The 25,567-nt window shown below is 36.3% G+C and overlaps 1 pseudogene; it reads left to right on the top strand.

Annotated features, from left to right (window-relative positions):
• The first annotated feature begins 2,127 nt into the window (after positions 1-2,127).
• Positions 2,128-2,658, top strand: LOC124965615 (60S ribosomal protein L17-like; annotated as a pseudogene).
• Positions 2,659-25,567: the final 22,909 nt, after the last annotated feature.

The following is a 25,567-nucleotide window of genomic DNA, read 5'->3' on the forward strand; positions in this document are numbered from 1 at the left end:
AACTCACACATATAATTAGTTCTAGTAAAATACCTCAGAAAATAAGAGAAGTTTTTTTATATCAATAAAATCCTGGAATTAAAAAAAATTCTGCCATAAATCATCATTAAAACTGTAAAAACACTGTATTTTCCATAAACATCACCTAAGGAGATCCCATGGCAACTTAAAATTGCCCTCAAAAGAGAAAGAAAATCCATCACACTTTCACCATGTTGAAATGTTTTCCAAACAAAACATGTATTTTCTGCTTAAATTCTTTTCTTTCTCTAGGTACCAAGTATTATTTGGTGATATGACCAATGTAATTTTAACAAAGATATATAGCTTGGGGAAAGACATTTAAAATTACCCTGAAATGAGAGGAAAACTGTTTGCACTAAATAAACATGTCTTAAAGTAGGAATAGTGTTTAATTATTTCTCTTAATAGTTTCAAATACACATAAAATAAAGGAAAGCCTAAATTAATTAGGTTAATTTAGGGATATTATAGTAAATATAAAGAAGTTTCTGGAAAAGGAGAAAACACTAAGACATGAATCCCTAAGGAGAGGCAGCATGAGAACTTTAGGATGTAGAAGCTATTATCAATTTATATGCAGTTCAAGGAAATAGCTTCCATAACTTCACATGTGGAACTTTCATTATATGAATTATCTGTGGAGATATAGCAAATGAACTACATCAAGAAAGAGTAAAATGATATGCCAGATTAATATGTTTGTGGACTAAAACTGCAATAAACAACACACATCAAAACTGGAAAATCTTAGAAACGAATTGACATAATTCAAGATAGAAGTAAAATAAAACTATTTTGTTAAAGATACTAACTTAAAACATAAAAGTAATTAAACACGACAGATAAAAGAAACAAGATTAATTTTTAAGTCAAAAACAACTGTAACAGCTTCACGTAACAGCTTCCTCCCTGGGCCTTTCAGGGCCTGAGGATAAGCTATCAGGACTAGGCTTTCTCAACCCCAGCCCAGTCAGACCAGGCTCTCATCCTACCCTCACCCCTAAGAGCAGGGAGTACAAGTCAGTGATGTGGACACCTACTCATGGTAGAAAACTCCAAGCTATACACCAGATGCTGCTAAATCCAGACCATGGGGACATCATCTCAAGCGGATCCTGCCCAATGCATCTCTCACTCCACCTGACCCTCCACAGTCACCCTAGTATCCATCTCAGCCTCAACACACAGAAAATATGGCCTTTCAGTCTTCATAAGCCTGTCTCAAGTCCTGCTTGTCTGTGACAGATCACCCCATACTGTCCATTCCAGGGAGGAGTGCCAGCTTGTGGAGGGTGTGGATAGTACAGCTGTTGCCATAGATGCTCTAGGTAAGTGCCAGATACTGGGCCTGGGGACCCTCAGAGCATCTGGGTATAATCATCTGACAGTCTGATAGACTCATCATCTGGGTCTACTAATCTTTGTGTGGGTGGGAGAGAATCACTTAAAATGCTAACGTATTTTTACGTTTTTTAAAGAAAATTTCTTTACCTCATGGACAATAATTCAAAAAGAAAGAAGAATCAGGTCACAAACTCTGACCTTACCAAGAAAGTCAGTCTAATAAAAGAACTACATCCCCATAAAGACAGGACCTGAAAGAGTGCTCAAGACAAAGATAACCTGGAAATAAACCACCTCTTCCAGCAAGAGCCCAGTAAATGATTCTCAAAACTATGAGATGCAATGCCCAGTTTCAGCCTGAATGGAAGAAGGGGAAGGGGAATTACTCTGAAAATTTATAGCCTCAGATTTGCAACCCAAATTTATATAGCAAATGGCTCAAAAAGCCTCAAGGTGAGCTTTTTTCAGTAAAAAATAATCACCAACTAGTAGTTGGTGACAGAATTCAAAACATCTTTTTTACAGGAACTTACCTCTAGGTTTCATCAAGATTACTAAATTTATTTATGGAAAATAAAATATTCACAATTCAAAAGCAATAAACATATATAGAAACTGGACAATGTGGGTAAGAAGCAGTAGGAAAAAAAACAGGATTGTTAGAAGCATTAACAATTACATTCAATGTGTTAGTACATTAGAAAATGAAAGACTTAGAGCATCTTTCTTCTTGTAAGCGACCTGAGGTGATCTGTGAAAATGGTTCACTACTCTCTTGACCCAGAAAACCCTGCAAAAACCATGCAAATTGGGAGGTTCAAAACTTCATGTTCACTTTAAGAACACCCATGAAACTGCACAGGCCATCAAGGGTATGCATGATCCAAAAAGCTACCAAGTACCTGAAAGATGTCATTTTAAGGAAGCAATGTATGCCATTGTGCTGTTACAATGGTGGAGTTGGAAGTATAACCAGACCAAACAGTGGGGCTGGACACAGGGTCAGTGGCCCAAAAAGAGTGCTGAATTTTTGCTACACATGCTTAAAAATGCAGAGAGTAATGCCGAACTCAAGGATTCTCTGGTCATATCCAAGTGAACCAAGCACCTAAGATGTGCTGCTGTACTTACGGAACTCATGGTCATTTTAACTCACACATGAGTTCTCCCTGCCACATTGAGATGATCCTCACTGAAAAGGAACAAGTTGTTCCAGAAAAGAAGTGTGCACAGAAGAAAAAGATATCCCAGAAGAAAACAAAGAAACAAAAAATTATGGCACAGGAATAAATTCAGCATAAAATAAATGCAAATAAATGTTTTAAAAAAGAGCAAATTTGAAATGTTCTCCCACAATAAAGGTAACTATGTGAACTGATGATCTTAACTGAACTTGATTGTGGTACTCAATTCACAATGTATACAAATATCACAACATCACATTATATGACTTAAATACACAATTTTATTTGTCCAAGTTGAAAAAAAGTGAAATAGGTAGAAGTCTAAAACAAGTATAAGATCTATATTTTTAAGAATCTGATGAAAGACATAAAAATAAATAAAGGGAAAGGTATTCCACATTTATGGACAAATAGGACTCAATTTTGTTCGAATGCCAATCTTAATAATTTTACTTATAGGTTCAATATAACTACAATCAAAGTTCATTTGCTATTTCATAGATATTTACAAATGATCCTAAAGTTTATATGAAAGGGAAAATAGTCAGAAGAATCAAAACAATATTTAAGAACCAAGGGCTGCTCTACTCAACTTCCAGACTTATTATAAAGTATGATGATCAGGAGAGTATCTTGTGGCTGAAATAAATACACAAATAGATCAATGGGGGAAAAAATACCCTAGAAATAGACTCCCACACACATAGTTAACTGACTTTTTCAAAAGAGCAAAGGCAATTCCTCAGAGAAAGGATAACTTTTTTCAAGGAAGGAACCTGAAACAATGGTACATCCATAAACCAAAAAAATAAAATAAAAAGAAACCTATACACAGAACTTATATTTTTCACAAATGTTAATTACCCACATAGGTGGAAAACCTCCACATGCAAAAACCTGCACAAAAGTGTTTGTAGCAGATGTCTTTATTATTGCCAAAACTGGAAGCACTGAGGATGTCCTTCAATACATGAGTGATGAACAAACTGTGGGAATGTGTTAAATGGTGTATTATTTTGCAAAAGACACAAGCAAGCTATGAAGTCATGGAAAGAAAGCTGGCAGTGGTGAGGGGGTAGTCTAAAATACACGCTGGTCAGTAAAAGCAGCTGCTCTGTAAAGGCCTTGTACTGATCCCATGGACATTCGAAGATTGTGAACAACTACATATACCCACCGATCTAATAACCTAGGTGAAATGGACCAGTATTCTGAAAGATACAATCTATTCTTTCTTCATACGAGTTTTGGCAAAACAATTTAAAGATTTTAAAATGATTTTAAATTTTGTTTCTAAAAATTAAATCAATAAATGAGTCAAGAAACTGGATAGACACTTTACAGAAGAAGACATACAGGCAATTAATAAACATATGAAAAAGTGCTCAACATCTCTAGTAATTAGAGAAATGCAAATGAAAACAACTCTAAGATTTCAGCTTACTCCAATTAGAATAGTTATTATCAAGAACATAAACAATAATAGATGTTGGCATGGTTGTGGGGGAAAAGCCACACTTTTACCTTGCTGGTAGAGTCGCAAATTGGTGCAACCACTCTGGAAAGCAGTGGGGAGAATCCTCAGAAAACTTGGAATGAACCCACCTTTTGACCCAGCTTTCCCACTCCTCAGTTTATACACAAAGGACTTAAAATTAGCATAATACAGTAAGGCAGCCACATCAATATTTATAGCAGCTCAATTCACAATAACTAGATTGTAGAACCAAACTAGATGCTCTTCAATAGATGAAAGGATAAAGAAACTGTGGTATATATATAAAATGGAATATTATTTAGTCATAGAGAAGAAGAATATTGTGGCATTGCAGGTAAATGGATGGAAATGGAGACTATTATGCTAAGTGAAATAAGGCAATCCCCAAAACCAAAGGCCAAATTTTTTTCCCTGATAAGTGGATGATGATATATAATGGGGGTTGGGGGTGGAGGGTGAGAGAAGAATGGAGGACTTTAGATTATGTAGAGGGAAATGAGGTGGGTAGGCAAATGGTGGAATGAGACAGACATCATTACCCTATGTACATGTATGATTGCCCGAATGGTATGAATCTACATCATGCACAACCAAGAAACAAAAAGATGTACCCCATTTGAGTACAATGAATCAAAATGCAGTCTGTTAAAAAAAAATTTTTGGCTTTATTACACCAGGACCACTAGAAGGATCTATAATAATAGATGTGAGGATGGTAATTTCAATATGAGTCCAATGGAAATTTATGCACACTTTTTCATGATGTCTGGTTTTGGCTGTTGAATTAAGGCAGACGGCCTTCATTGTGTTCCCTATTTAGTTGCTACAGTTAGAAATTGGGGGTCTCCTTTTTCCCATGTCCTCCACCCACCTTTTGACCCATTCATCCCACTCCTCAGTTTATACCCAAAGGACTTAAAATTAGCCTACTACAGTAAGGCAGCCACATCAATGTTTATAGCAGCTCAATTCACAATAACTAGATTGTGGAACCAACCTAGATATCCTTCAACAGATGAATGGATAAAGAAACTGTGGTGTATATATACAATGAAATACTATTCAGCCATAAAGAAGAATAATATTGTGGGATTTGCAAATAAATGAATAGAATTAGAGAATATCATACTAAATGAAATAAGCCAATCCCCCAAAACTAAAGGTCCAATGTTTTCCCTGATAAGTGGATGATGATATATAATGGGGGTGGGGGTGGGGAGTGAGAGAAGAATGGAGGAACTTTAGATTATGTAGAAGGAAATGAGAGGGAGGGGTGTATGAAAAATTGTGGCATGAGACAGACATTATTACCCTATGTTCATGTATGATTACATGAATGGTATGAATCTACACCGTGTACAATCATAGAAATGAAATGATGTACCCCATTTGTGTACAACAAATCAAAATGCAGTCTGTAAAAAATAAAAAAATAAATAATTTTTAAAAATTAAATCAGGGATCCAAGATGTCAGACTATAGGGAGGCTGCATTCCTTGTCACTCCTTAACTTGGGTTTCAAGCAGAGGAAAATCTGTTTCTCTGTGAGGCAGTCTTTGCTGCTCATGCATCCCCTGCTGTTTACCCCATTTGTCCACCTCGATCACCTGCAGTCTGCCAGCATAGCAACTACTTTTTGAGTACAGATCACTCACTGACTGCTGACTATCATCTGCCATTTGCCTGTTTGGCTGCCTCTTGCCTGCCTTTCACCTACCCATCACCCACCACCTGAGGTCCACCTGTCAATTGTCTGCTGGTAGCCTGCAGACTGCCCTCATACCACCAGCAGATCGCCAGCTGCCTGCTGTTGCCTGGAAGTCCACTGTCATAGTACCCACAAGTTTGGTTACTTGAGGCTTCCACCATTTTGGGACAACAGCTAGGACCTGCAAGATCCCCAGTCTGAACCACCGTGCCCTGCCTCCAGGACCCCTCAGCCTGACTGACCCTGCCCCACCTCCAGGACCTCCAGCTCAACCAACTGCACCCCACACAGATTTGTCACCCATGCCCGGTGCTGCATCTCCCCATTTGCCAATGTTTGGAAGCCAGTATAGCCATCTTGGATTATCCTGGAAGCAGAAGCTGCCATCTTTAGGTGGGGCTAATCCCATCCTGAAACTCCTGCTAGAGACTGAAAGCTCATTGTCAGGTACCTCTCATGCATCAGGTTACTGAAGACTGGGAGGTTTGAATACTATATGACTGTTATAGTGAAGTTTTGTATTCTCCTTTTTGAAAATTTTTAAGTTTTTATTTCTTTATTTTTCTTGCTCTATTTTCCTTTCATTTTCCTGTTTCCTCAGACTTTTTTTCTCCCTTTTTTCATGCTAACAATCAACTTCTTTTGATTCCACTTTCACTCTTCTTACAATCTAGTACTTCTATATACTCTTTTTTTAATCCCATTAAAACTTACATCCTACACCCCTCCCCAACCTCTTTGTCCACCATTAGAAATTGTAGACCTCATTGCAAATCTATTTGTTATACTGTAGATAATAATTGAATTCATCCCTCTGTTTATTATGACAATATTCTTAACATCTTCATAGGGACTATTTTGTTTAGGGCTGCATATTGTCTGTACTGGGTGCTGCTAATATTGATCTCCCCTTTAAAGAAGACGTTCTGGAAACCTTCAAGGTTACTATAAGCTCATAGTGGGGAAAATGCAATACCCCAGATCTGCACTGCTAGAGGGGAAGATATACAAACAACAAGAAAAAACAAGGGAAGAAAGTATTCTAGAAAAACCAAGAGTCTATATTAATAGAATCCAGTGACAGCATGGTAGAAGAAATGTCAGAAAAGGAGTTCAGAATAAACTTAATTAAAATGATTCATGAAACAAAGGATGAGATAAGAGAGTAAATGTAGCCAATGAATGATCACTCCAACAAACAGTTGAAAGAGCAACTGCAGGAAGCAAAAGATCATTTCAACCAAGAGATAGAGACTCTGAAAAAAATCAAACAGAAATTCTTGAAATGAAGGAAACAATAGACCAAATAAAAATTCAATGGAAAATATCACCAACAGACTAGATCACTTGGAAGACAGAAACTCAGACAATGAAGACAAAATATTTAATCTTGAAAATAAAGTTGACCAAACAGAGAAGATGGTACGAAATCATGAACAGGACCTCCAAGAACTATGGGACATCATGAAAAGATCAAATTTAAGAATTATTGGGATTGAGGAAGGCACTGAGATACAAACCAAAGAAATGAACAACCTATTCAATGAAATAATATCAGAAAATTTCCCAAACCTGAAGAATGAAATGGAAAATCAAACACAAGAGGCTTACAGAACACCAAATGCACAAAGTCACAACAGATCCACACCAAGGCAAATTATAATGAAAATGCCTAACATTCAAAATAAAGATAGGATTTTGAAGGCTGCAAGAGAAAAGCATCAGATTACATATAGGGGGAAACCAATATGGATATCAGCAGAAAGGTTAGATAGTTCTTGCTGATTTGTAAAGAAAATATTTCAAGTTTTCTTATTATTATTTAATGGTTGTGTTATTTAAAAAACATCTTTGGTACATATGTACTTTATCACGGTATATGAGGTAAGGCACTTTACTTATCCCTATAACATTTATTGACTACTTCTTTTTCCCAGTGATTTGAGATGATGTCCTCTTTATACATTCAATTTCTATATATATGTGAGTGTACTTACTTCTGGGCATTCTGTTTTGCTAATAGACCAATATGATGCTCTTAAATTATTTAGGCTTTTAAAAATGCCTTAATGTGTTTCAGTGCTGATCCCACTTCTATGTTTATATTTTTCACAAAATTTAACATCAGGTGATATAACTTAAAACTGTTAAGTTTTCATTGAGGTTTTGTTAAATTTACAAATTATCTCAAAAAACCAAAGGAAGAATGATATCGCTAATAAGTGGATGATGACACATAATGGGGGGTGGGAGGGGTTAGTGTTAGGGTTAGAGTTAGGGTTAGGGAGGGGGGCAAGAATGGAGGAAGGAAGGACTGTATAGAGGGAAAAGAGGGGTGGGAGGGGTGGGGGGGAAGGGAAAAAAAATAACAGAATGAATCAAACAACATTACCCTATGTAAATTTATGATTACACAAATGGTATGCCTTTACGCCATGTACAAACAGAGAAACAACATGTATCCCATTTGTTTACAATAATTAAAAAAAATTGAAGAATAAAGTAGGTTTGAGTTGGAAAAAAAATTTACAAATTAATTTACACAATAATATGGTCCTTCTATTTGTAGACAGCCTATTATTTTGGCTTCAGTGGCATTTTAATTTTTATTTTTAATAGGTCTCACATTTTTATTGACAAATATTTTTGTCATATATTTTTGTTACTGTTATATATGAAATCTTGTCTTCCATTAAATCTTCAAAAGATCATTTGAATATATGTAAACTACTGATTTTTGTATGTTGATTTTGTACTTGGTAATCTAATTGAGTTATCTTACTGTTTGTAATAGCTGATAATAAAATATCTTGAATCTTCAAAAGAAAAAAATCTTAAATCAGGGCCAGGCACAGCGGTGCATGTCTGTAATCCCAACAGTTCAGGAGGCTAAGGGAGGAAGATTGAAAACTCAAGCCAGCCTCAACAATTTAGTAACACCCTAAACAAGTTAGGGAGAGCCTGTTTCTAAATAAAATATATATATAAAAAAAAAGGACTGGGGATTTGGCTCAGTGGTTAAGTGCCCCTGGGTTTAGTCCCTGGTACAAAAGAAAAAATTTTTTTGAGCCAAAGTCAGAAACTAGACCAGAAACTTCACAACTAATAGAAGAAAACAGTTGTCAGAGCAAGGAGATACCTGTGTATGTATTTTCCTTTGTGTATCTACTTCTTTGTGCATAAACATGTTTATAAATATTTCCATATGTAATAATGTATTAAGCTAAATCTAAGTTCATAGTGATAAAAAGAATGCAAATAATAATAAATGCTGAGGATGTGGGATAAAAGGTACATTTATACATTGCTAGTAGGACTGCAAATTATAACTACTCTGAAGAGCAATATGGATATTCCTCAAAAAATCAGGAATAGTCCCATCATATGACCCAGCTATCCCACTCCTTGGTATTTATCCAAAAGAACTAAAATCAGCATATGATAGTAATGCAACTACATCAGTATTTGTAGCAGCACAATTCACAATAGCAAATATGGAACCAGCCCAGGTGCCTATCAATAAGTAAATGGATCAAGAGAATGTGGAATGTATACATAGTGGAGTTTTATTCAGGCATAAAGAAGAATTAAATTATGGTATTTTGGGATGGAAATAGAAAACATCACACTAAGTGAAATAAGGCAGACTTAGAAAAAAATCAAGGGTCAAATGTTTTCTCTTTTATGCAGGAGCTAGACCAAAATAAGGGGAAAAGCAGAGGGACTCAGACATCATAAAGTCAAAAGGGATATCAGTGAAGTAGAAGAAGGAGACGGAAGGGGGAAATGCAGAACAAACTCGAAAAAATTATACTATGTGCATGTATTAATATACCACAGCAAAATTCATCTGTATCTATAAAGCACCAATTAAAAATAAATGGAAGACCAGAACAGTAGAGAAAGGGGAATAGGGGAGGGTCAGGGGAGGAAAAGAGGTGGCACAGGGACTGAAACGGAGCAAATTAAGTTCCATGCACATATGGAACAATGTATGATTGTGTCAAAATGAACCCAACACTTAAGGATAACTATAGTGCCCTAACAAAGCATAAAATGTTTAAATCATATATAAATATAAATGCATAAATACATGTTTATGTGTGTGTGTGTGTGTGTGTGTATATATATATGTATATATATATATATATATATATATATATATATATATATATATATAAAATCCATGAAGACATGGGTTAGCCTTAAAAGCATTGCGAAGAAAAAGAATCCAAGTTTATATGATTCCAACCATATATGTAAGTATGTATAGGAAATATATATATATAGATATACACATACACACACACACACACACACACACACATATATATATATATATATATACATACACACATATATACATGGTTCAGCATTATCCACAGTTTCAGGAATCCACTGGTGGCCTTGGAACGTATTCCTGCAAATAAAAGGAAACTATTGAATCTGACAAAAATATCCTTCAATAGGAAGGATAAAAATAAGACATTGCATTAGTCAGGCTTCTCCAAAGAAGCAAAACAAATAGAATGTGTGCGTATATAAAGTCATGCACTATAACAATGCTTTGGTCACAACTCACAAGGGATCCTGTATACCATGGTGGTCCAATAAGATCCCTTAGTGACATCATAACCATCTTCATAAGCATAAGTACATTCTATGATGTTCACAAAACAAAAAAAAATCACCTAATGATTTTGCACTTCCATCATTAAGTGATTCATGATTGTATTTATAGAGAGAGATTTATTTTAAGAAATTGGCTCATGTGACTGTGGAAACTGGCAGACTCAAAAATTTGAAGGGTAGGACAGAAGACTGGAGACTCAGGGAAGGGTTGATGCCTTTCAAGTCCTGTGGCAATCTGGACACAGAATTACCTCTCCAGAGGAGGCCAGTCCTTTTCCTTAAGGCTTTCAAGTGATTAAATGAGAATCACTCACGATATGGAGAATAATCTATTTTACTTGGTCTGCTCACTTTAACGTGATCTCATATGAAAGAAAATAACTTCACAGTAGCATCCAGGTGTGTTTGACCAGATCTGAGTCTCGTGACCTAGCCAAGGTGATGCACAAAATTAACTATTACAGACATTTAGGCAGACAGAAAGCAAGAGGAGACCATCCCAAAAGTATGTTTCAAGGAAAAGAAATGATTTCCAAAAAAGGGTCGAGATGCCAGAAGCCGTGAAGATTACTGAGCCAAATTTGTTCCTTTATCTGAGCAACAAGGGAATTGTATATCAAGTTTACCAGACCCTGAAAAGATTAAATACTTTTAAATGGAATGGGAAACTGTTTCCATAAATCAAATATCGAATATATTTTTCTACCTTTGCCTTTATTCATTCATATTTCAAATTAAAATTCTTTGAAAACTTTGAATACTTCATATTTTGCTTCTTATTCTTCACAGGCCCAAACTCAACTAAATATTTTTCTAACAATCATTTATGAGTATGTTAATTTCCACCTGCTCTAATTTTTTGTTAAAAGAGCGGGAGCAGCTGGTTTTACTCCTGGGAAATTAACAGGAAATATTCATGGACAAAATTCCTAAAGCAATTATTGCTGGCTTGGCTGGCAGATTAATGGTAGGAATCAATAGCTGCCTTTGTGGAGTACATCTCCATGGGCCAAGAAGACGGGAGTGAACAGAGGCCCAGTTCGTTTATTTCTGATCTCCATCTTTGATAACTGACAGCATTAAAACACCTGATCCAAAGGGAAAATATCATGGTTCCATTCACCAACGAATAGTTGTCTTTGTTGGTAATTTTGGTGAGCAGGTAATGAAAAATCAGAAATTCCTTCATTATGTTTTTTTTTTTTTTTTTTTTTTTTACAGACTGCATTTTGATTCATTGTACACAATGGGGTACAACTTTTCATTTCTATGGTTGTGCTCAATGTAGATTCACACCATTCGTGTAATCGTACATGTACATAGGCTACTGATGTCTGTAAGTTTATTGAAAGTCTCTCTTCTTCCAGACCTTAGACTGGGTTCCAAGGGCATATCATTAAATGAGGCACAGTTCTTCCATTACAAATCGATGATTTAGTGAACAGTAAGAGATTATAATACATATGAGCATAATGAGTGATTTGAAAAGGGAAATATGCATAGTAAAGGAGTATGTGATAGGGTTTGGAACTACCTACCACAACCCTGGGTCAGAAAGGACTCCTGGAAAAAACAACAGTTAAGAGAAAACCTAAGGGATGAATGCAAATGAGGAGTAGGGAGGCAAAACTTCAAGAGAATAATATATTCAAAGGCCCTGGGGTAAGAGAACATTAGGTACTTCAGAGGAAGTTACAAAAATAATCATTCCATACAATATGTCTATAAAGAACAGCCATTGGGAAAGACTTTTCATTGGTACAGTGTTAAAGAAATATGTCATTAGATATGTTTTAAAACAGTAAATAAAAATCATTTTAAAACAGATTCAAAAGATTGGGAAAAGTTCTTAATGGCACAAAAGTAGAAATGTCACAAACGCTATTGTGACCTATTCTTACAGCATTAAAAATGTGTGAACCCAATGGAGTTCTATTCAACCATAAAGAATAATGAGATTATGTCATTTGCAGGAAAATGGATGGAACTAGAGAGTATTAAGTTATTTGAAATAAGCCAGACTCAGAAAGACAAATAGCATATTTGGTCTCTCATATGTGTAAGTTAGAGAGAAAGAAAGGGGAAAAGAAATCTCATGAAAACAGGAGACCTTTAGGGTAGAGGAAGGAAATCAGGGCGGCAGGGAGGGTGAGCAAGAGAAGGTACTGAGGAGTGAAATGGATCAAGTTACATTACCTGCATGTAAAATATGCCACCATGAAACCCACTATTCTGTATCATTGATATGCACCAATATTCTTTTAAATCTAAAGGAAACAAAGTGTGAATTACAAGTACCTTCTACAATGTAGATATACTTTAAAAACATAATATTTACCCCAAACTGTATATCCCAATAAACTATACATATTACAATACCATCTCCATAGAGGTCAATAACAAAGTTAATGGGCATATTTAATTATACACATGTTTACGATAAAAGCATGTTAAAGAAACAACATAATAATTAATGCAAATTTTGGAATAATGGTGACCTTTGTGGCATAGAGGTGATAGGAAGGCAGAGAGATGGGCAGAAGGAAAGTAATAGGTATCAGAAAGATTTTTTAATGTTCTAGTTATAGGATTGAGAAACAGTTTTAATAGGGGTACTTTATGCAATTATGATGACTAACATTCATGTTTATGTTATATAAAATACTTTTTTTTGAATGATAAAAATTTTAAAAGATAATAATAAAGAAGGAATGTGGCGGGGGTGGAAATCACAAGCTTAATCCTGACCTCATTCACATGTTCAGAAAACATTTCCAGGACATCAGGACACTTTGTCTGATGAAGCACATTTTTCCACAAATTACATGATCCTGTCTCTCTAAATGTTTTTACTTTATTATTCAAATTATTAGCAAAGTCAAATTAAGTTTTTAATCACAGAAAAGAAGAAATATCCCAAATATCCATTGACTAATAAGGGACAGACAAAACTGATGCATTCATACAACAATTCATAAAGTTAATCTAAGTCAATGGCATCTTATTCTTGCAAAGTTCCACAAAATGATCCTAGTTTCACAGTGACCTCAAGGCTTGGCTTGTACCTTGCTCTCAATGTACCCTCCACACACCCAACCACAGGTACAACAACCTCTTCAACAGCTGAGAATATTATCAAAATTAGACGCAAAATCAAGAGTCTCAACAGCAAATTTCACTATCGACCTCTTAAAATTCACTGACAATCTACCTCTTTACAAATCATTGACCTTCCCTAGCCTATGAATTGGACCTAGAAAAACTCATATTTCAAAGGACCACTATAATAGGAAAAAAAAAAAGTGGTATCTTAAAGTCCTAGGAAGGATTTCATTTCTGGCTAGATCAAAACCCAAGATCACAAAATACCATCACGTTCACCTAAATAAGAGTCAAGCTATAAAATCAGGGATTTTTAAAAACACATCTGAGAGATCAGAGAAACCAAAGAAACCCAAATAAACTAAATTCCAAATAAACATGGAACACTGCAAAGAATACAGAATCTATAAAATTAGTCCAAGAATGCTGCTAACCAAGTAGTCAGCAATAAAAAAGTAAAACAACAAACTCTTGGAGGTGGAGGAATGTGATGTCAGAGTGGTTACATTATCTAAGATTTTGAGTTTAATAAAAAACTATGGCAGTCACTGAGCGAGCTGGTGGCTGAGCCAGGCCGCCTACATCGCGGAGGTAGGCAGCGGGTTACCAGCAGGCCAAGGACAGACACTCATAACTGAGCAACCCCGCCTGACCCCTGCACCTAGCTCGGTGCCATCACTGGTTGGTCGCAGTCACGGAGCAAGCTGGCCAGCAAGGCAGGCTGCTTGCATCGCAGAGGTAGCAGGCAGGCACCCAACCCACCTGCCTTGGGGAGCTGGGCAGCAGGTAGCCAACCCACCCAAACACCAGGCCAAAGACAGTCGCCATCACTGAACAACCCCACCTGACCACCACACCGAGATTTGTCACCATCACGGAGTTACCAGAGGCTTCTTTATAGGCTGGTGCAGGCATTTTGAATTACTCCTGAGGGTGTGGCCATCATCATTGGAAGAGCAACTCCCTTCCTGAGACACCTACAGGAGGCTAGAGGACCTTTGATAAGAGCCAGGAGCCAAGAAGAGGAGGTATTGAGAGACTCGGGACCAACTCAGAGCCACCGGGGAATATACTCCACCTGAAGGCCACCACCCGTAGAAGGCCAGCTTCCTAGTGGAGCACTGCATTATCAAGTTCCTCCGAGACTTCAGGCTACTGAAGGCTAAGAGGTGAGTTACTGAAAATCTACAGAGACAATATTAGTCAATAGAGGAAATCTGCAATATCCCAGAGTTTCTCTACTAGAGAGGTAGATACCTGAACAATATGAGAACACAAGGGAAGAAAATGTCCCAAACAAACCTAGATGGTATAGCAATAAAATCCAATGACAGCATGGCAGAAGAAATGTCAGAAAGGAAGTTCAGAATGTACATAATCAAAACGATCAGAGAAGCAAACAAGGAGATGAAAGAACAAATGCAGGCACTGAAGGATGAGATGAAAGGGCAACTGCAGGCATTGAACGATTGCACCATTTGACAGTTAAAAGAGCAAATACAGGAAGCAAAAGATCATTTCAATAAAGAGTTAGAGATATTGAAAAAAAAAAAAAAACAGAAATCCTTGAAATGAAGGAAACAATAAACCAAATTAAAAACTCCATAGAAAGCATAACCAATAAGCTAGAACACCTGGAAGACAGAACCTCAGATATCAAAGACAAAATATTTAACCTTGAAAACAAAATTGACCAATCAGAGAAGATGGTAAGAAATCATGAAGAGAATCTACAAGAACTATGGGATATCATGAAAAGGCCAAATTTAAGAATCACCAGGATTGAGGAAGGCACAGAGAAACAAAGCAAAGGAATGAACAACCTATTCAATGAAATAATATCAGAAAATTTCCCAAATCTGAAGAATGAAATGGAAAATCAAGTACAAGAGGCTTATAGGACTCCAAACATACAAAATTACAACAGACCCACACCAAGGCACGTTATAATGAAAATACATAACATACAAAATAAAAACAGAATTTTAAAGGATGCAAGCAAAAGAATCGAATTACATTTAGGGGAAACCAATGCAGATATCAGCAGATTTTTCAATCCAGACCCTAAAAGCTGGAAGGGCCTGGAACAACACTTTTCAAGCTCTGAAAGAAAATGGATGCCAACCAAGACTCTTATACCCAGCAAAACTTACCTTCAGATTTGACAACAAAATAAAATCCTTCCATGATAAACAAAAGCTAAAAGAATTTACAAAAAGAATGCCAGCATTACAGAACATTCTCAGCAAAATATTCCATGAGGAAGAGATGAAAAACAAGATGTAAATCAGCAAAGGGAGGAACTAACCAAAAGGAACAACCAAATAAAGGAGAAATCAAGTCGTGTCAAAAAAAAAAAAAATAAATAATGAGCAAAATGACAGGGAATACAAATCATATCTCAATAATAACCCTGAATGTTAATAGCCTGAACTCATTGATCAAAAGACATAGATTGGCAGATTGGATTAAAAAGAAAGATCCAACAATTTGCTGCCTACAAGAGACTCATCTCATAGAAAGAGATACCCATAGACTAAAGGTGAAAGGAAGGGGAAAAACATACCATGCACAAGGACACAGCAAAAAAGCTGAAGTATCCATCCTCATATCAGATAATGTGGACTTCGAGCCAAACTTAGTCAGAAGGGATAAAGAAGTACATTTCATACTGCTTAAGGGAAGCATAAATCAGCAAGACATAACAATCATAAATATCTATGCCCCAAACAGTGGCTCATCCATATACGTCAAAAAAATCCTTCTCAATGCCAGAAATCAAATAGACCACAACACAATAATATTAGGTGATTTTAACATGCCTCTCTCACCACTGGACAGATCTTCCAAACAAAAATTGAACAAAGAAACCATAGATCTCAAAAACACAATCAATAATTAAGACTTAACAGACATTTACAGAATATACCATCCAACAAAGAGTGAATACACTTTCTTCTCAGCAGAACTTGGATCCTTCTCTAAAATAGACCATACATTATGCCACAAAGCTACTATTACCAAATACGAGAAGATAGAGATAATACCTTGTATTCTATCAGATCATAATGGATTGAAATCAGAAATAAATGACAGAGTAAAAAACAGAAACTACTCCAAAACCTGGAGATTAAATAATACACTATTGTATGATGAATGGATAACAGAAGATATCAGGAAGGAAATTTAAAAATTCTTAGAGGTAAATGAGAACAAAGAAACAACATATCAAAATCTCTGGGACACTATGAAAGCAGTTCTTAGAGGAAAATTTATTACATGAAGCGCATTCAATAAAAGAAGAAAAAAAAAATCAACAAATAAATGACCTAATACTACGGCTCAAAGCCCTAGAAAAAGAAGAACAGAGCAACACCAAAAGTAGTAGAAGACAGAAAATAGTTAAAATCAGAGCTGAAATCAATGAAATTGAAACCAAAGAAACAATCGAAAAAATTGACAAAATAAATAGTTGGTTCTTCAAAAAAATAAACAAAATTGATAAACCCTTAGCCACATTAACAAAGAGAAGGAGAGAGAAAACCCAAAATTACTAAAATTCAGAATGAACAAGGAAATATCACAGCAGACATGATTGAAATACAAAACATAATTAGAAGCTATTTTGAAAATCTATACTCCAACAAAGTAGAAAATCTTGAAGACATCAACAGCTTTCTAGAGACATATGAATTACCTAAACTGAACCAGGAGGACATACACAATTTAAATAGATCAATTTCAAGTAATGAAATAGAAGAAGTCATCAAAAGCCTACCAACAAAGAAAAGTCCAGGAGATGGGTTCTTAGCCGAGTTCTACAAAATCTTTAAAGAAGAGCTCATTCCAATACTTCTCAAAGTATTTCATGAAATAGAAGAGGAGGGCACCCTCCCAAACTCATTCTACGAAGCCAATATCACCCTGATACCTAAACCAGACAGACACATCAAGGAAAGAAAATTTCAGACCAATATGCTTAATGAACATTGATGCAAAAAACTCTTGACAAAATCTTAGCAAATCACATACAAAAATATATTTAAAAGATAGTGCACCACAATCAAGTGGGTTTTATCCCAGGGATGCAAGGTTGGTTCAACATCAGGAAATCAATAAATGTCATTCACCATATCAATAGACTTAAAGTCAAGAATCACATGATTATTGTGATAGATGCAGAAAAAAAGCATTTGATAAAATACAGCATCCCTTCATGCTCAAAACACTGGAAAAAAATAGGGATAGTGGGAACATTTCTTAACATTGTAAAGGCCATCTATGCTAAGCCCATGGCCAATATCATTCTAAATGGAGAAAAACTGAAAGCTTCCCCTTAAACACTGGAACAAGGCAGGGATGCCCTCTTTCACCACTTCTATTCAACATTGTCTTCGAAACTCTAGTCAGAGCAATTAGACAGACTAAAGAAATTAAAGGGATACGAATAGGAAAAGAAGAACTCAAACTATCCCTATTTGCTGATCACATGATTATATATTTAGAGGAACCAGAAAATTCCACCACATAAGTAATGAATCTTCAGAAATAGAAGTTAGGAAAACTACCCCATTCACAATAGCTTTGAAAAAAATAAAATACTTGGGAATCAATCTAACAAAAGAGGTGAAAGACCTCTACAATGAGAACTACAGAACACTAAAGAAAGAAATTAAAGAAAACCTTAGGAGAAGGAAAGATCTCCCATGTTCTTGGATAGGCAGAACTAATATTGTCAAAATGGCCATACTACCAAAAGTGCTATACAGATGCAATGCAATTCCAATTAAAATCCCAATGATGTACCTTACAGAAATAGAGCAAGCAATCATGAAATTCATCTGGAAGAATAAGAAACCCAGAATAGCTAAAGCAATTCTTAGCAGGAAGAGTGAAGCAGGGGGTATAGAAATACCAGATCTTCAACTATACTACAAAGCAATAGTAACAAAAATGGCATGGTACTGGCACCAAAACAGACAGGTAGATCTATGGTACAGAATAAAGGACACGGACACAAACACAAATAAATACAATTTTCTCATACTAGACAAATGTGCCAAAAATATGCAATGGAGAAAAGATAGCCTCTTCAACAATTCGTGCTGGGAAAACTGGAAATCCATATGCAACAGAATGAAATTAAACCCCTATCACTCACCCTGCACAAAAATCAACTCATAATGGATCAAGGACCTTGGAATCAGACCAGAGACCCTGCATCTTATAGAAGAAAAAGTAGGTCCAAATCTTCAACTTGTTGGCTTAGGATCAGACTTCCTTAACAGGACTCCCATAGCACAAGAAATAAAAGCAAGAATCAACAACTGGGACAGATTCAAACTAAATAGCTTTCTCTCAGCAAAGGAAACTATCAGCAATGTGAAGAGAGAGCCTACAGAGTGGGAGAAAAATCTTTGCCACTCATACTTCAGACAGAGCGCTAATTTCCAGAATCTATGAAGAACTCAAAAAACTCTACACAAAGAATACAAATAACCCAATCAACAAATGGGCTAAGGAAATGAACAGACACTTCACTGAAGAAGATGTACAAGCAATCAACAAACATATGAAAAAATGTTCACCATCTTTAGTAATAAGAGAAATGCAAATCAAAACTACCCTGAGATTCCATCTCACCCCAATTAGAATGGCGATTATCAAGAATACAAGCAACAATAGGTGTTGGCGAGGATGTGGAGAAAAAGGTACACTCATACATTGCTGGTGGGGCTGCAAATTAGTGCAACCACTCTGGAAAGCAGTGTGGAGATTCCTTTGAAAACTTGGAATGAAAACACCATTTGACCCAGCTATCCCACTCCTCAGCCTATACCCAAAGGACTTAAAATCAGCATACTACAGAAATACAGCCACAACAATGTTCATAGCTGTTCAATTCACAATAGCCAGATTGTGGAACCAACCTAGATGCCCTTCAATTGATGAATGGATAAAGAAACTGTGAGATAGATATACATATATATATATATATATATATATACACACACACATATATATACACATATATATACACATATATATATACACACACATATATATACACACACACCCACATATACATACACACACACACACACACACACACACACACACAATGGAATATTACTCAGTCATAAAGAATAATAAAATTACGGCATTTGCAGGCAAATGGATGAAATTGGAGAATATCATGCTAAGTGAGATAAGCCGATCTCAAAAAACCAAAAAACAAATGATCTCACTGATAAGCGGATGATGACACATATAGGGGGTGGGATGGGGGCAAGAATGGAGGAAGGAGGGACTATATAGAGGGATAGAGGGGTGGGAGGGGTGGGGAAGAGAAAAAGAAAACAACAGAAAGAATCAAAAACTATTATCCTAGGTAAATATATGATTACACATATGGTAGGCCTCTACTTCATGTAGAAATGGAGAAACAAGATATATCCCATTTGTTTCCAATAAAAATGATTTAAAAAACTATGAGATATAAAAATAGGAAAAAGAGATATATACACAGGGAAAAAAAATCATAACCAACCAAACGTTTCCCTGAGCAAGCCCAGATTTTTTACTTATAAGAAAAGTCTTTAAATTGGTTTACATAAGTATATATATTTTTAAAAGGAAATCAAGTTGCAAGAATTAAAGGAAAGTAATATTATAATGCCTCACAAGATAAACAAGATTGATAAAAGGGTACAGAAAAAAAATAGAAATTCTTGAATGGAAAAGTTCAAACAAATGAAAACTTTACTGGAGAAAATAAGAGATATGAGGTGACAGAAGAATTAGCAAATTTGAAAATAGGTCAATACAGATAATTCAGTCTGGTAATCAAAGAAAAAAGAAGGAAAATGAACTCAATTGACTGTATCAACCTATATAGAATTATAGTCCTACTCAAAGAGGAACAGAAATACACAGAAAAATAGTCAAGGAAATAGCCATAGTCTTCCCAAGTTAGATGTTAAAATATTGATCTATATATTCCCATAGCTCAACAGATTTCAGTAAAATAAACTCAAAAATATACACACTTAAATACATTAGAGTCAAACTGATGGGTGTCAAAGACAGAAAAGGCAGTAAAAAGAATTTTCTTGTTTAAGGTATCTTCAATAAGACCTATAGCCGACTTCTCATCAGCAACCATGGATGCCAGAAGATAGGAATGGCATCCTCAAAGTGTTGAAGACGATCAACCAAGAATTCTATATCCAGCTAATTCTAAATTAAATGGAATGGAAAGTCATTTCTCTGCATGAATTAGTTTGTAAGGATGAGCCCAACTATTATGTATAACTAACTATAAAGCTCTAATAAAATAAAATATAAATAAAAATGAAGTAATTAACACAATCTGAGATAAACAAAAACAGGTAAGCTGTTGTTAGCAAACCTGCACTACAAGAAATACTTATCTGTCTGGCCAAACCCTCCACTGGCATTAACCAAAAATTGGTGGCAATCAAGTTCCTGCAAGGGACTACTCCAAACTGTCCTGAAATGGAGTTAATTGAAATTTCAAAGAAAGAAGTACTAAATGTCAGGGTGATCAGTCTAAAGAATTTATTAGGGGAATTTACTTATGGAGTGTTGCACTGGTCTTTAATATGGACAGTAAGATAAAAGGATGTTCTCAACAAAGGAAAGCAATGTTTATGTGAGGGTTTAAGAAATTGGATCAGGACCAGAGTTAGATGAAATGGACAAATTCTTAGAAAGACATACGCTATAAACTGTTAGATTTTCTAAAATCTAAATATACCTATAACAAATAAAGAGTTATACCTTGACCCAGTGGGATTTATCCCAGAATCCAAGGTTAGTTGAATATCAAGATTGATTAATGTAAATACAAACCTTCAGTAGAATAGACAAAAACCACATGATCATTCAAATAGTTGGTGAAATTAAAGTGTCTCATGATTTCACAAAGAAAAACACTGAAGAAAATAGCAATAGAAAGAAATGTCCTCAAATTGATAAAAAAAAAAATCCATTTAAAAATGCAAAGCTAAAAAGGTACACTCATACATTGCCGGTAGGACTGCAAATTAGAGCAGCCACTCTGGAAAGCAGTGTGGAGATTCCTTAGAAAACTTGGAATGGAAACACCATTTGACCCAGCTATACCACTCCTTGACCTATACCCAAAGGACTTAAAATCAGCATACTCCAGAGATACAGCCACATCAATGTTTATAGCTGCTCAATTCACAATAGCCAGATTGTGGAACCAACCGAGATGCCCTTCAGTTGATGAATGGATAAAGAAACTGTGGTATATATACACAAAGGAATATTACTCAGTCATAAAGAAGAATAAAATTATGGCATTTGCAGGCAAATGGATGAAATTGGAGAATATCATGCTAAGTGAGATAAGCCAATCTCAAAGAACCAAAGGATGAACGATCTCACTGATAAGAGGATGATGACACATAGTGGGGGATGGGAGGGGGGCAAGAATGGAGGAAGGAGGGACTGAATAGAGGGAAAAGAGGGGTGGGAGGGGTGTGGGGGGAAAATAACAATAAATCAAAAACTATTACCCTAGGTAAATGTATGATTACACAAATGGTATGCCTCTACTTCATGTACAGAGAAACAAGATGTATCCCATTTGTTCCAATAAAAATAAATTCTAAAAAAATTCAAAGCCAAAATAACACTAAAAAACCTGAATTTCTTTTCCCCTAATACCAAAAACAAGTATTCTTCCTCTCAACACTTCTATTCAAAATTGTACTTGAGGTGCTAACCAGGGCTATCTTATGAAAAATAAGGAGGTACAAATTAGAAAGAAATAAAACTATCTCTATATGTTTATGGTATGACCTTATATAAAGAAATCTCCCCATTGATCCACTAAAATTCACTAGAACTAATAAAAAAGTCAGCAAAGTTGCAGGCAGCAACATCAGTATACAATAAATAATTTTATTGCTATATACAGTAACAATGAACAAAAATTATATTAAGATAATTTCATTCATAAAAAAGACTATCTTAAAGAATAAATTTAACAAAATAAGTGTGTAAATTATACTCTAAAGACTATAAGACATTGTTGAAAATATTTCAAAAACCTTAAAAAAAAAAAAGGAATGGCATCCCACGTTCAAATATTAGAAAATCTAATATTGTTAAGGTTTTTACTTTCCTAATCTACAAATTCAATGCTATATCAAAATCCCACCTGCTAACTTTGTTGCATAAGTTGATAAACTTATCCTAAAATTTACTATATATTCAAAGGACCCAGAGTAGAAAATTTTGAAAAAGAACCAGTTTTGGAGTATTCACATTTCCTGATTTCAAAATTTTCTACAGAGTTACAATAATTGAGGCAATGTGGTACTGGAACAAAATATATACATATATATTTTGATGGAATAGTATTGAGTCCAGAAATATACCCTCACATTTATGATCAATTGCTTTTTGACAAAGGTGCTATTTGACAAAGCAGCTTTTTCACTGATGTGAGTTAAAAGAGTTGATTGGAACAATTTTATTTGGGGGCTCACAGTTTCAGAGGTCTCAGTCCATGGATGGTCAACTTCACTCTTCAGGGCTCAAGGTAAGGCAGAATATCATGGTGGAAGAGTGTGGTGGAGGGAAGTATCTCAAGACATCACACCAGAGACAGACAGATAGACAGACACTGACTGACGCCACTAGCCAGATGGAGATACCCAAGACAAGATACCCCAATGCCCTACCTCCTCCAGACACAACCTACCAGCTTTCAGTCACCACTTAGTTAATCCCTATCAGGGGATTAATTCACTTATTGATTTAAGTCTCTCATAACCCAATTTCTTCTAAACCTTCTTCATTGTCCTACACATGAGCTTTTAGGGGACACCTAATATCCAAACCATAACATTCCACCCCTGGTCCAAAAGCTCAAGCTAATCTCACAATACAAAAGACATTTAGTTCATTTCAAGTCTACTTAAGGCAAACTGTCAGCATAATCCCCTGTAAAAATCAAAAGCAAGTTACATGTATCTGATATATAAAAGGTACATAATAAACATTTCCATTCCAAAAAGAAGAAATAGAGGCATGGAAAGAAGAGATGCTAGTCCTGTAGCTTCACATCCAACATCTGGGGTGCATGGCATCCTGATGTCCTCCCCAAAGACTTCTGTAGCTCTGTCCCTCTGGCTTTGCTGGTTGCAGCCTTTGAGGCATTTCTGTTGGCTTGACTCTACTCAATTCCTGCAGCTTTCCTCAACAGAGGTCCCACATTACTGGCATTTCTTAATCTTGGTGTTCTCCACTGCAGCTGCAGCTTCCTCCTCACGTCTCCATGCACCACCCTCTTAATGGAAGTCCACAGGGACTCTGACCCTGCTGCTCTTTGCCTGGCCTCCCAGACCTTCCTTTGAAATCTCAGTGGAAACTTCTATGTCTCCCTAACTCTAACATCCTGAATTCCTGATGAACCAGCACCACATGGTTGATGACAAAGTCTGCCAGAAACCATGTTTGCAGCAGCCTTCCAGTGCCTGGGCCACTGAGCATGGCAAAACAACTTCCTAGGCAGCCCTGCAAACAGCGTGCCCCACTGTTCTCCTCAAAGGAATTTTTACTTTTACTCCCTTCAACCTGAGAGGGGGTGTGTTCTTGCCAATTCCTGAGATGCCCTAAAACCATCTTTCTAATTGTCTCTGGGTAAAGTCTTTAACAACTGCAACTTCCTCAGCCCTAGTTTTACTCCCACCTTTCAAGTCCAAGTTATTCAAATCTTTCTGTTCTGCTTTCTGTTCCTGAATATCACAATAAACTTAGCTAAAAGCCACCAGCAATACCCACGTCGCTGCCTAAATATTATGCTGCCTAGAAATTTTTTTCTGCCAGATTAAGAAGTCCATCACTTTTAAAATCAGCCTCACAGAATATCTCAAGACATGGGAAAAATGTACAGAACTTCTCAACCAGAATATAACACCAATGGTCTCTAGTCCAAGTACCAATAGTGTCCTCTTTTACCTCTGAAATCTGGAGTCCTATTTTTACTGTCCAGAGTTTTACAGGCATTCTGGTCTTCTGAGTTCCCACTAGAATTGCCTATTAAGCTCCATTTACAACAATCTAAAACTTCTCTAGCTTTTATCTCTAAATTTTCCAAAATTCCTCCCACAAATTCCAAAACCTCCAAAAGCTTCTAAACCACATGGTCAGGTTAGTCACAGCGATGACCCCACTTCTCAGCAGTACCAATTTCTATTTTAGTCAGCTTTTTCACTTCTGTGACTAATAGACTTGAGAAGAACAACTTTAGAGGAGGGAAAGTTTATTTGGGGGCTCACAGTTTCAAAGGTCTAAGTCCATAGAGAGCCAGCTCTATTCCTTGGGGCTCGAGGTGAGGTAGAACAGCACAGTGGAAGAATGTGGTGGAGAGAAGCAGCTCAAGACATCACACAAGGAAGCAGAGATAGACTTAATTTGAGGGAGATGTAGAAGGGTGCAGGCAGCCAGGGCAAGAAGCTGGGTGAGCTGAGGGCAGGTCCAGACCAAAGGAACCTGGAGAGTGTCTTCCAGTGAGATCCACCTCACAGGTGAAAAAAGTGCTTGTGGACACAAGCAGGGGACCAGACACTTCCATATAGTCCTCCTAAGTGGGAGGTCCAATAGAAAAACTGAAATAAGTGTGTGGACACAGGGGGCATTAGAAATACAGAGGTGCCACAAGAAATCAGATGCATGCTGTACAGTGGGTGGGCAAGGCAAACTTTACTTCTGCCAGAAGGGCATGCTACAGAACCTGGCTAGCAAACACTCCTGGGTGGGCAATCCACCTGCTTATATTCCCCAATGCAGCACTGCCCTTTACCATGAGTGGAGGAGTTCCAAGTTACAATCTACACAATTGACTAAATTTTAAATTGGAGTGGGCAAAGAGAAGGGCTATAATTAAAATGGCTACAATTGGATCCAATAAAGGTTAAATACTATATTATGAAGATGGACCGCTGGACTTCCTATTTCTCACAGGGGCACCAATGAACAATAGTGAGGACAGCATGGACAGGGGAAGAGATGAGG

Source organism: Sciurus carolinensis, chromosome 15 (assembly GCF_902686445.1).
Source record: "Sciurus carolinensis chromosome 15, mSciCar1.2, whole genome shotgun sequence".
Lineage (NCBI taxonomy): Eukaryota > Metazoa > Chordata > Mammalia > Rodentia > Sciuridae > Sciurus > Sciurus carolinensis.